This window comes from Vulpes lagopus, chromosome 6 (assembly GCF_018345385.1).
Source record: "Vulpes lagopus strain Blue_001 chromosome 6, ASM1834538v1, whole genome shotgun sequence".
Classification (NCBI taxonomy): Eukaryota; Metazoa; Chordata; class Mammalia; order Carnivora; family Canidae; genus Vulpes; species Vulpes lagopus.
In genome coordinates this window covers 111585490-111603563 of record NC_054829.1, presented here as the reverse complement: position 1 = coordinate 111603563, position 18074 = coordinate 111585490, and the positions used below count along the sequence as shown (strand labels likewise).

The 18074-nt window shown below is 33.1% G+C and overlaps 1 pseudogene; it reads right to left on the bottom strand.

Moving 5' to 3' along the window:
• Nucleotides 1–16706: 16706 nt before the first annotated feature.
• LOC121492708 lies at nucleotides 16707–17862 on the bottom strand (annotated as a pseudogene).
• Between the last annotated feature and the right edge of the window lie 212 nt (nucleotides 17863–18074).

Below are 18074 nucleotides of genomic sequence, written 5' to 3'. Positions count from 1 at the left end.
TCAGGGTCACAGGATCAAGTTTCCTGTCAGGCTTTGATCTCACCATAGAGTCTGCTTGTCCCTCTCCCTCCTTTTCTTCCCCTAACCCTGCTCATACACTCTCTAAAATAAATAAATATTTTTTAAAAGGAAATATACATTCCTATGTTGAATATAAATAAAATGTAATCATCCTTTTAGAATTGACACAGAACTATGGCAATATAATTATTATTGTTAATATATAAAGTCATGACCAATGAAAAGATTATTTTCAGGGAAATGAAATTTAAATTTTGTTGTAGCTATGAGAGCTCTAAAACATTAAAATGCATGAACTTTCATTTACACAAAAATTGCTGAAAAATTTCTCAGCAGATGCTTATAAAACTGCTCTGAATATGAGGCATTCAAATGCACATGGTAATCAATATGCTAACTAAACAATACTCCAAGACTGAATTTAGTGATCCATGGATTTTACTCTGCTAACAATTGTTGATAGGCATGTCAGTTTGCAAGACAATATAACTTCATTTGAATTTTAACTGACTTTTGATATTGTTTAGATAATGACTTACCTTGCCAGAATTCTAATGGCACATATTCTATGCTTACTTATATATATATGTTAATTTTTGAGACCATAGTATTTTTTCAATTTATTTATTTATTTATTTATTTATTTATTTATTTATTGTATATTTGTGTATTTTTTATTGGAGTTCAATTTGCCAACATATAGCATATCACCCAGTGCTCATCCTGTCAAGTGCCCCCCTCAGTGCCCATCACCCCTCACCCCAATCCCCCACCCACCTTCCTTTCCACTACCCCTTGTTTGTTTACCAGAGTTATGTGTCTCTCATTATTTGTCACCCTCACTGATATTTTCACTCATTTTCTCTCCTTTCCCCTTTATTACCTTTCACTATTTTTTATATTCCCCAAATGAATGAGACCATATAATGTTTGTCCTTCTCTGACTGATTTACTTCACTCAGCATAATACCCTCTAGTTTCATCCATGTCGAAGGAAATGGTGGGTATTTGTCATTTCTAATGGCTGAGTAATATTCCCTTATATACATGGACCACATCTTCTTTATCTATTCATCTTTGAATGGACATGGAGGCTCCCTCCACAGTTTGGCCATTGTGGGCATTGCTGCTATAAACATTGGGGTGCAGGTGTTCCAGAGTTTCACTGCATCTGTATCTTAGGGGTGAATCCCCAGCAGTGCAATTGCTGGGTCATAGGGCAGTTTTATTTTTAACTCTTTGAGGAACCTCCACACAGTTTTCCAGAGTGGCTGTACCGGTTCACATTCCCACCAACAGTGCAAGAGAGTTCCCCTTTCTCCATATCCTCTCCAACATTTGTTGTTTCCATCTTGTTAATGTTCCCCATTCTCACCGGTGTGAAGTGGTATCTCATTTACACATTTAATGCAATCCCTATCAAAATACCATGGACTTTCTTCAAAGAGTTGGAACAAATCATCTTAAGATTTGTGTGGAATCAAAAAAGACCCCGAATAGCCAGGGGAATATTAAAAAGGAAAACCAGAGCTAGGGGCATCACAATGCCAGATTTCAGGTTGCACTACAAAGTTGTGATCATTAAGACAGTGTGGTTCTGGCACAAAAACAGACACATGGATCGATGGAATAGAATAGAGAATCCAGAAATGGGCCCTCAACAATATGATCCACTAATGTTCGACAAAGGAGGAAAGACTGTCCACTGGATAAAGGACAGTCTCTTCAATAAATGGTGCTGGGAAAATTGGACAGCCACGTGCAGAAGAATGAAACTAGACCATCCTCTTACACCATACACAAAGATAAACTCAAAATGGATGAAAGATCTAAATAAATGTGAGACAAGAATCCATCAAAATTCTAGAGGAGAACACAGGCAACACCCATTTTGAACTTGGCCACAGCAACTTCTCGCAAGATCCGTCTATGAAAGCAAAGGAAACAGAAGCAAAAATGAATTATTGGGACTTTCAGGATAAAAAGTGTCTATATAGCAAAAGAAACAATCAACAAAACTAAAAGACAACGTATAGAATGGGAGAAAATATTTGCAAATGACCTATCAGATAAAGGGCTAGTTTCCAAGATCTATAAAGAACTTATTAAACTCAACAGCAAAGAAACAAACAATCCAATCATAAAATGGGCAAAAGACATGAACAGAAATCTCACAGAGGAAGATATAGACATGGCCAACACGCACATGAGAAAATGCTCTGCATCACTTGCCATCAAGGAAATACAAATCGAGACTATAGTATAATAATTAAATTATGTCATTGACATTTTCATTAAAATAATTTCCACATAATGAAATTATGAAGTCACTGAATGTAGTTACCATGAAATCAGATATCTATCTATTTATTCATTTATTAGTTCATTCATGTATTCCTACATTTAGAATATCTAATAAATATCACTTGTGAATCAGACATGATCCCTGGAGTGAAAAAAGAAGAAAAGTAAAATGCATGCAGCCTTAAAATCTTAGAATAAAACTGTAAATTTATTAAAAGAGAATCTTGAGATGATACAGATTTATAGCAATATCATTTACATATTATCCTTAACATCTGTAATACCATCAGCAGAAGTTTCATCAATTATTTAACATAATTATTTTGCAAAAACACATGATTCGCTTATCCTTAAGAACTATTAATTGAAGTTCAAGGAGGTGTAAGGAATTATTCTCTGATACATAATTAAAATGGTGAACAATTTAATAAGACCCATATGGTTATGGAACTTATACTTTCCTCCAGGAAAGAGTAAATATAAAAAAAAAGAAAAAATGTAATTAATTATAATATTTAGTCTTTTAAAAAAGGTGATGAATATTGACTGAAGACACTGGTATAAAATATATAAAATGTCTCTAATTTTTTATGTGAGTATGGTTGACACAAAATGTTACATTAGATTCAGGTGTACAGCATAGTAATTTTGCTTCTCCATACCTAATACTATGCTCACCATGAGTGTAACTATCATCTGTTACTATATAACATTATTAATTAATGAAAGAAATTGAAAATGACACAAATGGAAGATATTTCATGCTTATAGATTGAAAGAACAAATATTGTTAAAATGCCTATACTACCCAAGCAATCTACAGGTTCAATGCAAACTCTATCAAATTACCAGTGACATTTTACACAGAACTAGAATCCTGAAATTTTACTGGGTAAAGCACCAAAAGAATTTACATGAAGAAGAAAGCTGGAGGTATCACAATTCCAGATATCAAGATATACTGCAAAGCTGTAGTAATCAAAACAGTATGATTCTGGCATAAAAGACACATAGATCAATGGAATAGAATAGGTAGCTAAAAGAAAAAAAAGCATGCTTATATGGTCAATTAACCTATGACAAAAGAGACAAGAGTATGCATGTGGGGGAGGGGTCTCTTCAATAAACAGTGCTAGGAAAACTGGATAGCCAAATGCCAGAGAACTTTCTTACTCTTTTTTCTTACACCATCCACAAAAATAAATGGATTAAATATCTAAATGTGAGACTTGAAACCATAAATATCCTACAAGAGAATGCAGGCAGTATAAAATGTTTTAAACATATTTAAAGGGAATGATTCACCTTCTAGAAGTAACTGAACAAAGCAATTTTTCTTGGGGTAGCAAAGCCTAAGGACCACAGTGCAGGCTCTTAAGTTCTATGACTTTCAGGAAAATCAGCTTGTCTTCATCATGGACAGATTTTATACAAATGCTGGACCTCTCTATCTGAGACTCATGGATACTTGATTGCCAGGTGAAAATCACAGATAACATAACAAGTGTTCTAGAAGCTTAATACAAAGGCTATTTACAGGTTATTCTTCCAGCGTTAAATTTTCATTTTTATCATTTTCCTCATTGTCTGCTGTGATGAGGGAATCGGCATGTGCCGCGAAAGAGATTTAAGAAGGTAACTTGATTTTTACTTCCCTTTACACCAGGCTATAGTATTTATTACATACAAAATGTTTGCCACGTACTTATATGTTAAGTAAGCCATACTAAATGGCCTGTAAATAGAATCCCCCTAATCCCCAAATTAGCATCTTAATAAAAATAGAAACTATCTAATTACAAACTCTGCCTTCTCACACTGAAGTACACTTTTTTCACTTCAGTATTAATTTTTAAGGTAAAATTTTGTCATATAAATTGTATCAAGAAAGAATTATTGTTTGGTTTTGCTGTGAGCCATATAAAATGATATATTGTTTTTAGTCTTCTGGAATATTCTTTTTATAACTTATCTCAACACTTCAAACATATATCTATATTGTTATTTATAAGAGAAAGTATATACTGTATTGCTATTAATCTGTTTAGCTCCCACTTGGGTTTTGAGATTAAAATGATTGACCCTAGGCCTCCTCATTTAATTTCAATGGCTCTTATATGAAGGAAAATAAAGATGAAGTGAAAGAATAAAATAAAATATAAAGATAAAAAGAGTGTAGATGTTAGGAATCAAATAAGTTAAAATCAAATAACTATTAAATTTAATAATATTTAATCAAGCTAGCCATTACTCAAAATGTATAGAAAATGATAAAAAGTCTCTACAATAATACTTTAAAAAATAAAATAAGAATTAAGATATTGTTAATGACCAAGAAACATTTTCATTTAAAATCCAATAAATTCAAACAAAAATACACAGTGCAACCTCCAAAAATAAAATTTTAAATAAGAGATAAAATTATTATCTAAATAAACATTCTATAATATTGGATAGGAAAACAAAATTTTGTAAAGCTGTCAATTCTCTCCAAATTGATTAATAAATAATTTTAATCCTCTTAAAATTTTCACTTGTATTTTTGAAGACTTTGACCAGTTAACTGTAAAGTTTGTATGTAAAAGAGGGGTTATTTAGAGCTAAGCAAATCTTTAAAAGTGTTAGGGGGTTCCTTATATGTATTAAGATAAACTATAAAGCCACTTTGATAAACTATGTGGTACTAGATTAAAAACAGAAAGCGGCCACTGAAATAGTGAATGCAGCATCAGACTGCATATGCAGTTTTCCTCTACTATGTTAAACAAAGCAGTGGGGGTTTAATCATGCTTGGAGGTGGAATTTGATTGAGGTTTTGATAGCATCTGTCATGATCAGATTTTTCATAATTTACTTAAATAGATGATATTCAAAGGTTTTCTAATGTTAAATCATGATTATAATTTTAAGATATACTCATCTTGATTATGGTGTATTTTATGTTTTGTGAATATTTTGTTAAGAAATTTGCATATTTCTTCATGAACTATCTTTTCTTGTGCTATCTTTGAATTTATTTTCAAGATTATACTGAGTTCCATGAATTCAACTGGGTAATATTTCCTCCACTTCTTTCTCTGTAAGAGTTTGCCCCCTAGATTCAGCTCTGCAGCCTCGAAAAACAAGCATAAAATCTGAGTCAGGGAACCGTAGTGGCTGGCAACCTAAAGTGCTTGGCTATTCATTCTCATCCACATGCTATGACAACACAATAACTCATGTAGACATGGTCAGTTCTATTTTCCTGTGTCCAACACCACCATGACAAATTCCAAATGTGGCTTCCCCTATAAGGTATACAACCACAATGACTGGCACAGATTTATTCCAATCTGATTTATTTAAATGCATAGGTCTCCTGTTACCTACATAGGATGGGCTTATGTCGAGTATAGGTATTGATCATACAACTGCTTGGTGACACTGCCCAGGAGGCTTAAACAAACCAATGTAAAGGTGATTCAAATGAATTCAATAAATTGAAGTGACTTGTTGTATGCTTTTGGGTTATTTGTTTATATGTAGAAATGACTGGGCCGTGGACTATTTCTTTTGGGGATGAGTTGCACCTTTGCCCATACATCATTCGCTCTAATTATTGGCCATGTCAACAAAGATAAATAGTCAATCTAAGGTCCCTTGCTTGGGTTGCAAAGGCTAATAGGCTGATAATCTACTTCCTTGCTGTGTAAAATAACACCTCCCTGTTTCCCCAGGATTTATTCAGAGTCTTATGAGTTCAAGATCCTGAGGACATGATTGAAGTTAATACTACAGTGTGTCCTCAACCTGTTCCTTGAAGTCCTATTACTAGTATCTTTAATTAAATGCTGTATAAAGCAAATTAAATAGATTTATTTTAGCTACTGTTAGATAAATCCGACCAGTTGACAGAATGGGTTGCTTATGGAAAATTCACCAGAAGTCCAGGAAATGTCCAGGCCAGATGAAGAAGAGGAAAATATTGTTAATAATATAAAGCTGATTTTAATATATTATCATAATTTCTCTGTCTTTATTGAATTATAGGTTCTGCTACAGTATTAAATGTTCTGCTAGAGTAGATTCTGACATAGTATTAAATATTGCTTTTTTAATTAAAATAATGATGAGAGAGAGAAAGACAGAAAGAGAACCTAAATACTTCCAAGTTTTGTTTGGGGCTCGCCTTTTGTAAAATTTTGACTTTACATTATCTATTGTTTCAGCATACAATTCAAAACTCAGAAAAACATACAATAAAAAGACAATCAGTAGGTAACTGATGTTTAGGTTAGGATCTAAGAATATTTTCTCACAAATATTAAATACATATATATCTTTATGAAGATAAATACATTTTAATAAGAATTTGGTAAAAAAAATTGTCTGAATAGCAAAAGATTTTTTAAGAGATGATAAAAACATCTTTTTGTAACCATTATATGAATTTCTTTTTCAAATATGTCTAGTAATTTTTGTAAAGGACTAATTTCACCACAAGGACTCAATGTACATTTTAATATAGCTAAATTACACACTGTATAAAAATTTTAGAATTTTTAAAAATTTTCTACAACACATCTTATAATTTAAAGCTATGTTCTCATTTTACATGATAAAACAAATTTTATAAAATTTAAAGTGACACTTATTTTCAATGTATATAAATATATAAGCTTATGGATACATTCACATATATACATATATGTATATATGTATACATTCACATATATACATATATGTGTACATGAATATTTGTATAAAATTCACATTTTGCTTACTAATGTAAAAGGTTACTGAATTGGTACCCTATTTTTCTTTTTTTCTTTTTTTTGGTACCTTATTTTTCAATAAGAAGTTTAAATTTAAAATCCATCATGATTGAATAGAAGACTACTTTCTACACTTTTCAGTATAATTTACTTATTAAATTGCTATATTAGTGTACTTTTTCTGTATATCATGTTTTAAAAGTCAGTACATGTACAGACACACATTTGAAATTTTTTAACTTCACACATACACACACACTATACAGCCATGTATATACAGTACCATAACATAAGTCCCATGTCAGGCTCCCTACATGGAGCCTGCTTCTCTCTCTGCCTATGTCTCTGCCTCTCTCTCTCTCTCTCTGTCTGTCATGAATAAACAAATAAAATCTTTTAAAAATAGTTAGGTTTTGGTCAATTGCATTTTTCCATGGCGTTTAATTTTTTATTTACAAATCCTGTAACTTACTATTTTAAAGATAGGCTGCCTCAATTTATTTTATTATATACATGGAAAAATTAGAAATAAAAGGATAACAGTTTTGAAAGATGAGACTAGTCCTCAGGAATAAATAAAAATATAGTTTTTCATTTATTTTAAATATTTTATTTATTTGAGGAGAGAGAGAGAGAGCATGAGTGGAGTGGGGGAGAATAATGAGGAAGAAGCAGACTCTCCCCAATCAGGCAGCCCCACAGGGGCTCTATTCCAGGACACCGGGACCATGACGTGAGCCAAAGACAGATGCTTAACTGAGTGAGCCACACAGGCACCCCTAGTTTTTCATATTTTTATTGATGTAATATGACTTAGTGACTCATGAAAGATATGCTAAATAGATTACTAAACATTTTATTGCCAGATATTTAGAATGAATTTCTAGATCTATCTGGATGTATCAGGTAGCTGTGTTCTTCTGTGCTCTATGAAACTTGTTTTGGTTTCAATTTTTAAATGTTTTGCTTTAGCCTTGCTTTAGCATATCATTATTGTCATTTATCCTTTTTGTGTTGGCTTCATATCTCTAAATCAGTCCCTCTCAGCATCTTTCCTTTCTTTGTTTTTTTTCTTTTGCATGTAAAATTACATTGTTTATTGAAAGCAGGAAATACAGAAGTTTAGATGATTAAACATAGTGATTACAAAGCTTTAAAGTTCATGATTAATGGTTTCTAAGCTTTCAGCAATTTTTTTAGTTAAAAGAAACTATGTTAAGTGTTCTTCATGTACTCAGCTGCAGAAATAGAGAAGTTAGGACTTTGAGAAACTTGTAATCAGTTAAATAAATTAAACATGTACATATGAAATTTTAAAAAGTAAAAAGTAATGCATAACTATACTCAGTATATATAGAACATATGCATATAGGATTTAGCTAACTTGGCACTTTAGAGATAGAGGTGGCATCAGGGAAGGACTTTATTTTTTTTAAAGATTTATTTATTTATTTATGATAGACTTAGAGAGAGAGAGGCAGAGACACAGGAGGAGGGAGAAGCAGGCTCCATACAGGGAGCACAATGCAGGACTCGATTCCGGGACTCCAGGATCGCGCCCTGAGCCAAAGGCAGGTGCTAAACCACTAAGCCACCCAGGGATCCCCAGGGAAGGACTTTAGAAAAGGTCTTGAATGTTTTGTCTTGAAGAGTATAGCTTAACATATCAGAAAAAGTGCGTAATATAAGAGGATGGAAAATATAAAGATAAATGCCAATATAAGTAACTACAAAAGTTTAGTGATGCATAAATTAAAAATGGGTAACTCAGTGGAAAAAAATGATACTAAAATGTGTAGATTACATGATATGTAGAGAAAATCCTAAAGAATCCATAAAAATCTATTAAAAATAATAAGTGGATTCGGCAAATTTACTGAATACAAAATACACAACAACCAGTTGTGTTTCTATATACTAATAACAAATTTTTATAAAGAGAAATTGAGAAAGCAACACCATTTGCAAATGCATCAAAAAGAATAAAATACTTAGAAATACATTTAACTAAGGAGGTGGAATACTCATATACTGATAACCACAGGATATTGAGGGAAGAACCTGAAGAAGACACAAATAAATAGAAAGATATTCCATGCTCATGTATTGGGAGAATTAATATTGTCAATGTCCATGCAACCAAAAACAATCTGCAGATTCAATCAATGCAATCCCTATCAAAATTCCAAAGGAGTTTTTCACAGAAATAAAACAAATAATCCTAAAATTCTATGGAAGCACGAAAGACCCTGGATAGCCAAAGAAATTCTGAGAAAGAACATAGCTAATGGCATCACACTTTCTGATTAAAACTATATTACAAAGCTATAACAATAAAAATAGTATAGTACCAGCATAAAAAGTGACACATAAATCAATGAAATATAATAGAGAACCCAGAAATGAACCCACATAAAAATGCTCAAATTAATTTATGACAAAGAAGCCAATGATATATATTTGGGCTACTACCTTATACCATACACAATGTCAATTGAGAATAGATTACCTAAACATAAACATGTAGGACTACATCAAACTAAAAAGCTCTGCCCAGTGAAGGAAACAATGAAGTAACTTCGAGATGGGAAAAAATATTTTTAAATCATATATCTGATAAGGGGCTAAAATTCAAAATATACACATACAAATTGATAGGAAAAAAACCCTCAAACAATCTGATTACAAAATGGGTAGAGGTCCTGAATAGACATTTTTCCAAAGAAGACATTCAAATGGCCAACAGAAGCATGAAAAGATTCTCAACATTACTGATCATCAGGAAAATGCAAATCCTAAGCACAGTGAGATATCAACTCTCATCTGTTAGAATGGCTATTACCCAAAAGGACAAGAAATAATGAGTGTTGGAGGGGATATGGAGAAAAGGACACATTTGTGTATTGTTGATGGGAATGTAAATTGGTACAGCTATATGGAAAACAGTATGGAGGTTTCTTTAAACATTGAAAATAAAACTATCATATGATCTAGCACTTCTACTTCTTAAGTATTTATTAGAAGAAAAAAATCAATATTTTGAAGAGATATCTGTGCCTCCATGTTCATTACAGAATTATTTACAGTAGCCAAGACATGGAAACACCAAAGTGTCCATCAATGGATGAATGGATAAAAAATGTGATATATATAATTTACAATAATATAATTTATAATAGTATATATGTATATAATTTAGACACTCACACAAAGTAAATCTTGCCATTTGAAACAACATGGATGGACCTTCAGAACATTATGCTAAGAAAAATAAGTCAGAGAGAGACAGAAAAATACTATATAATCTCACCTATATGTGGAATCTAATTTTAAAAATCCATAAAAACTGAATTCATAGGTACAGAGAATAGATTGCTGGTTGCCATAGGCAAGCATGTGAGGGATGGGTAAAATTGGTAAGGGGCTTAAAAGGTATGAACTTCCAGTTATAAGACAAATAAGTCATGAAGATGTACTGTACAGCATGGTGACTATAGTAAACAATACTATATTGCATATTTGAAAGTTGCTAAAAGAGTAGATTTTTAAAATTATCATCACAAGAAAAAATGTGTAATTACATCTGATGGATTTTAGACTTATTGTGGTAATAATTTTATAATGTATACATTTTTCAAATCATTATGTTCTACACCTAAAACTAATACAATGTGTCACAATAAAAAATGGGCAACAGAGTAGAAAAAATGAGATTAAAATTTAGCTACAACCAAAGAATCTTTTACACCCTACAAATATAGTTGTATTTTATTCTGCAGGAAAAGGAAATTTTAAATAAGAGGATGGACAGTCTGTAACACATTACAAACACATTTCTCTGGTACAATTTAGATGAAGGAATGGGAGAGACCACAATAAGGAAAACTGGAGAAAAGTCAAGTAACAGTTTGCAAAATATACATGAGAAATGCAGAGATCCTGGATTTTTTTTAAAAGATTTTATTTATTTATTCATGAGAGACACAATGAGAGAGAGAGAGAGAGAGAGAGAGGCAGAGACACAGGTAGACGGAGAAGCAGGCTCCATGCAGGGCGACCAATGTGGGACTCGATCCCAGGTATCCAGGATCACACCTCAGGCTGACAAGCGGCGCTAAACCACTAAACCACCAAGGCTGCCTGAGATCCTGGATTAAGCCAAGGATTATTGATGAAGGAGAGGAAGGAGTGATTTATTTTTAATAGGAAATAATTGGGGAGGTGATTTTGATTTGGAAGAAGAAAGTTTGAACTTTGAATCAGAGTGCTTAACTGGAATTTAAGTTTACAATTCATGTTCAATAAGAATTTTGGAAGCTAATTACACATTTAACCCTCAATCGCCCATTATATATAAAGGATCTAACAATTTTGTAGACACTTGAATGTTTTTTTTTCTTATAGTTGTTCATATCCTTCCAGTTGTATGCCTTTCTACATTTCTTAAAATGAAGAATAATTATGAGAAAAAATGGTTGCAGCACAAGACTAAGCACATTTAATCTTACAAATAAATTTTTAAAACTAAAATAAATTATATATGATAAGTAAATGGAATTTGTACCATGAGGAAAAATACCTGTTAAGAAAGAGAGCATCAAATGTGGTCTCAAAAAAATGGATGCCTTTTTTATTTATCTTGCAATGATCATCACACTATGAATTTCTGATCACTTACGTGGTTTCTTAATAAATATATTTTTGCACATTATTCCTTTTTTGACATAACAAATAATTATTGAATAAAAAATATGGAAAGCTCTTGATACGTGATCTTCTTCTCTACTTACAGAATGGCAATCTCATTTAGTCTCATGGCTTTTATAAACCACTCCATATCAACTCCAAGTTATTATTATCTTTTAATTTCTGTATATATCTAACCAGAGACAGAAGTTATCTAACTCCCTACTCAACACCTCCACTTGGCTAATAAAAATTTCAAATGAAACTTCTGATATTTGTTTCACAAACCTTTTAGGTCTATAATCTCTCATATACCATTTAATGGTCTCCTTAGACCTAAGATCCTGGACATATTTATGGCTCTTCTCTCTTGTATCTTATCCAATTCTTTAAGAAATATTTCAGGTCCTACCTTCAAAATCCAAAATTTAACCATATTTCACCTTTTCCATAGCTATAACTATTGTCCAAGCAGAGTCTTTTACCTGATTTATATTATAGTGCATCCTAACTGCTCTACTGCCTTCATATCTACACCACCATCACCCCCGCCTTAGAGTTTAGTAACAACTCAGCATCCAGAGTAATCTATCATTTATTCAAATAATATTTATTGTGTGGCAGCTATTTAAAAAAGCTCAAGTTAGTTCATGTAACTCACAGCTCAAAACTCTGCAATGACTCCTCTTTTCCCCTTATAAAAGCTGTTATAATAGCCTACAATTACGGTGACCTTATGTCCAAATTTGTCCCAGAGAGTCCCAGTCAAAAGGCAAGGGAGAACTGACTTCCAGCTTACACAATCAGGCTGAGAGAGAAAATTCTCTCTTACTCTGACCAGAGTTATTCAGGTTTTCAGTGAATTCAATGATAACTATTCACAGTGGGTAAAGCAATCTGCTCTACTCAGTTCACTAGTTCAAATGATAAATGAGTATACAAACACCCTCACAAACATACCCAGAAGTAATGTCCAGTCAGATACCTGGCAACCCAGTGATTCAGTCAAACTGACACATAAAATTAACCATTATATGAATGATTAAAGATTTTAGTGGCCATCTCTGGGTCATAGCACAGTAGTTACAAATTGGGGTTAGAATCAGTAACACCTCTAGGTGTCTGGGTCATTCAGTCGTTAAAGCATTTGGCTTAGGTCATAATCTCAGGGTCCTGAAGATGAAGCCCCGCATTGGGCTCTAAGTTGATCTTGCAGTCTGCTTGAGATTCCCTTGGTCCCATCCTCGGCCTCTCCTGGTCCTGGTCACTCTCTCTCAAGTAAATAAATAAATCTTAAAAAAAAAAAAAAAAAAAAGAATCTCTGACAGGTAATTAAGGCATGATTCAGCTTTATTATTTTGGGGGTCAATCAGAATTTGATCAGGATGGATTAGTAAGCAAGTGAGAAAAAAAAAGACCTAATCAGAAGAGCATTTAGGTAAAGGAAATGAAATAAGATAATTAACACCACTATTCATCAATATTCAGTTAATATTTATTATTAGATTTCTTTGAATTTGGTGATTTTTTAAAGTAAATCTACAAATATATATTGATTTAATATTATCTATCTCTATTGATGGAATTTGATTAGAAAAAAGAGTAAGGATACTCACAATTGTAATTGCCACACAAATCACAAAAGTGTCTTTTAGAACATCACATTAGCCCAAGGGCTTGAATCAGAGAGAAAATTTATTTAGATTGGGTCCTTTTACCATTATACAAAAGCCACAGAGTTGGTAGAGAAGATAATATGAATTGTCACAAGTAAACTATTATTCTAAATAGATTTAAAATCAGCTGCACAAGCATCAAGTCAATTAAGTTAACTTGGGTTATAGAAATGGTAAGTTTAAACTGACTTTAACAACAGAAAGGTGGGGAGTCAAATAAATTCATCATGGGAAAAAATAGAACTTTTATGGGAGGTACACAAAATGTCTTCTGTTGACAGAAATTGAATTAGAATCAGCCTGAACTCTAGGTAAAAAATATTTTTCACCTCTTGGGATTGACAGTGTGGCACAAGTCTAACTTTCTATGAAGAGAGATTATACTTAAACTTTAGTATCTCTGTTCAAAAGAGACACTATAACAAAAAGTGGTAACAGTGTCACTGATTTCCTTAAACTTTGTGTTATACTCAACCCAGCACATTTGAATCAGAATTGAGGGAAAGATACATATTATTTCGTCATGAGATGTAAAAATGATACATATTATTTAGTATTTAGTCATAAGGTGTATAAATGATTACATTACCAATGTTAAACCAATTACAAATAAAGTTCAAAGTTCTAGATATTCATACAATTCAAATAATTGGTAATCTAAAAATCTCATACATTCTGTAATAATTTCATGCTTAAAACAGCAACATTTTCCTTTGCTCTTTATTATTTATCTTGTTTCATATCTATGATTTAAATATAATTTGATAAAATAGAAAATATTAAATTTAATGATAGAAATGTTGGAAGAATATCAATAGTTCAAATGTAACTTCCTTTCAATAGGTGACTGGTTGGACTCTACTAGTATAAATCCACATTGAGAGTCTGATCACTCTGTGCCATCTTTGAAGAAAAGAATTTCCTCTGTAACTATATAAATAAACTAGTACTTCCAAGGAAATATATGCATTTTCATCCCAAACTGATTATTATGTAGTCATTCCTATAGAAAACCTTTGGAAACCAATTCAAAGGTTAACTAGTACAGCTGAATAAATTAATTTATTTATTTATTTATTTTTTTTTTTTTTAAATTTATTTATTTATGATAGGCACACAGTGAGAGAGAGAGGCAGAGACACAGGCAGAGGGAGAAGCAGGCTCCATGCACCGGGAGCCCGACGTGGGATTCGATCCCGGGTCTCCAGGATCGCGCCCTGGGCCAAAGGCAGGCGCCAAACCGCTGCGCCACCCAGGGATCCCAATAAATTAATTTATTATGAAAAAACTTAGAAGTTCTGTATTAAAGACATATTGAAAATATATTATACATCCTTAAATTTAAATGGCCCATAAAGTAGATCATTACTAGGAAGAAATTCATTAATATGGATATAGGTAATAAGATCATTACCAGAGATGAAAAGAATTAAAATTGCATGATTAAAGTGCTCATTAATGCACTAAATAGTATAGTATTAAAGAGATTATTGAACATTTCTGAAAGGTACATTTCATTGTAAGGAACTATATGAGAAAATCTAGTAACTTTAGGCAATTCTCTAAAAATAGATTAAATAGCCACTAAGATTAAATAGCACAGATTTTTTTCCACAGAGAATAATTTAGATCCAACTTCTCTAGTAAAATTAAACTGAGAGAAATAGTACAATACAGTGTAATAATGTAGACAGATCACCAACCTGGAAGTCAGAAATGTGACCTCAAATTCTAAATATCAAAATCTAAGTTTATGATTGCCTTGTCCCAAAATGCCTACTTTTTCATTGCTTAACTCCTTTGTCTGACCATATTGTAATATATGAGGAATATAATGTATATTTGTATATTTTTAATACTTGGAAGTCTTAAAAGTGATATATCAATGCGTTTGAAAAAGTACTTGGAGTTTTTCAATAGAAGCTAAGAAATTACCCTTATACCAATGTCCATCAACAGTTACTAATATATAGAAAGAACACTGATATATAAAATAATGAATTGCCTTATGAACTTAACTTATAAATAAATGCTTTATTTATCAGCATCCTCCAGAGAAACAGAACAGGATGCGAATATAAATAAGATTTATTTTCACGAATTGTCTCATATGATTATGGAGCGTGGTAAGACCAAAATGTGCAATTTGGTTCTGAAGGCCATAAAGGTGGAGATTCAGGGAAGAGCCTATGTTGGAGTTAAATTCTGAAGGACATCTGTCAGCAGAATTCTGTTTTGTTCAGGGGAGGTAAATCATTTGTTCTTTGTGAGACTTCCCCTGATTGGATGAGGGGCACCCACATTATGGAAGGCAATTTGTTTTACTCAAAGTCCACAGATTTAAAATTATTTTTGAGTTGTGTAACCCTTTACTAGTAACAAGAATAGAAGGGATCTGTTGTACAACATAGATAATAATTGACTATAACAAGTCAATTATTTTACTCCAATAAAGATCATTTATAAAAGCAATTTCTTTATTAAAAAGCTTTTATCCTTTTTGCTTGTGTACAATTTGCAAAACTTCAGAAAGTGAAATATATGTGCACAACTCTACAAAGAGTGCGAATTTAGGATACGATAAATGCTTTATAAGTCACTTTCAGAAAACCGTTTGCCACGACTGGACCTTTACATTGCCACTTTTTTAAGATTTATTTATTTATTTAGAGAAAGGGAGAGTGGGGGAGGGGTAGAGGAGGAGGGAAAGAGAGAATTTCAAGCAGACTCTGTACTGAGCACAGGGCCTGACCTGGGGCTTGATCAATCTCATGATCCTGAGATCATTACTTGAAGGGAAATTAAGAGTCCACACACTGACTTTTAACTACCCAGTCACGCCTTCTTTTTTGGTCAAAATATTTTGATGCCATCCTCTCTTCACTATAAAGCATTTTTTAATGAATTGAAATTAAGGAAGGACATCTATTAGAAAAGAGGAGAAGAGGGATGCCTGAGTGGCTTAGTTGGCTAGACATCCCATTCTTGATTCCAGCTCAGGTCAGGATCTCCAGGGTTGAGGGATTGAGTCCTGCATTGGGCTTTGTGCTCAGCAAGAAGTTCGCTTATCCCTCTTCCTCTGCTCCTGCTCCTGATCATGCTGACTCTGTCTCTCTCTCTAAAATAAATAAGTAAAATCTTGAAAAAAAAAAAGAAAAGAGAAGAAAGTTCTATTGGTTTGAGGTTTCAGAATCTCCTCAAACCAGGACCGTGGTAAGGGCAGAGAATGAATAAGTACAGGTGGCATCCTTGAGGATTCAGAGCTTCACTGGGCCTTGAGCAACCTTGCTACATAACTCACTGAAGCATCTCGCCAGTTTTTATACTGGCTTGACTGGGCATTCTTTTGGAGCTCTGTGATAGCATTTAATAACACTCAATGGGATGTCTTCCACATACAGCATTATGGTATTTCTTCAAGTAATCACTAAAAGATACAGGGTCTAACTGTCCTATAATATTTATACCCATTTTATCTAGATAGTCAATAAATCTCCTCCTGGGATTCATCATAGTAACTGTAAGGGAAACTGATCTCACTGGTAGAAATCAGAAGAAATGACAAAGATATTATGAGGACCTGCTATATATTTACTGAAGAGTTTTCCAAATTCCTGTCCTTTTGAGTCACTCAGAGCTCCAACCAAAACAAGAATAATGGTAAACTCATCTTCATGGCTTTCCATGGCTTTATAACATATGGCAAATGCATTTCAATGCTGTGTTCATCTTCATCTGTCTGCAGAGATATTCATTCAAACATTCCTATCTTCCATAATTCTCCATAAATCTTTTGATCAATATAATAGTCATATAGAGGTGCCTATATGCACCTCTATATGACTATATATATATGTATATATATATATATATACATATATATATATATATATATATTCACACTGGAAAGTGGAAAGTGGACACTTAGAAAGAGGCCTATGATGAGAAGGCCTGCAGGCAGAATGTTCTCCTGGTAATAAGTATGAGCAGCACAAGATGCACAGTACATATAAACTGCATGGGGAACAATAATGGCCCTAGCAAGTCTTTTGTATACTGTGCTTGTGAAAGCCAACCTTCTAGCTGTGCATTCCCCTGTGGTCCTGAGGCTGTGTCCCAGCTCCCAGAGTGACTGTCTAGCTTCTCAGAAGATCACTTGGTTGAACATCTTGGTTTCTACACCACGTACAGTGTACGAGATGAATGAGGAGGTGCCAGCACAAGGAGCAATTTGAAGAGGGTACAAAACATTGCAAGCCCAGCCCAGGAGGAGGTGGAAGTATGGAGACCAGCTTGGTCCAAGAGGAGGAAGAGATGACCACGTGGGTGGTGGCAGCAGCAACAATTATCTCAAACTCCTGGGACCGCCAGAAAATGGAGCCCACAGCAATTATGTTGGAGCCAGGAAAGCCCTTGGCCATGGCTGCCACTCACTGCTGTTCCCCAGGTGCCCCCACACCCCCACCAGATTTAAATATTAATCCCAGGCAAAGGATCATCCAGAAATTCAAAATAATGTTTGAGCACAGACCTGGACACTATGGCCAACCGAACTGATACATAATATTATTCATAAATAAATTAAAGGTGATTATTAATTATGATTCCAAGGTACTCACTCTTCTTTTATTTA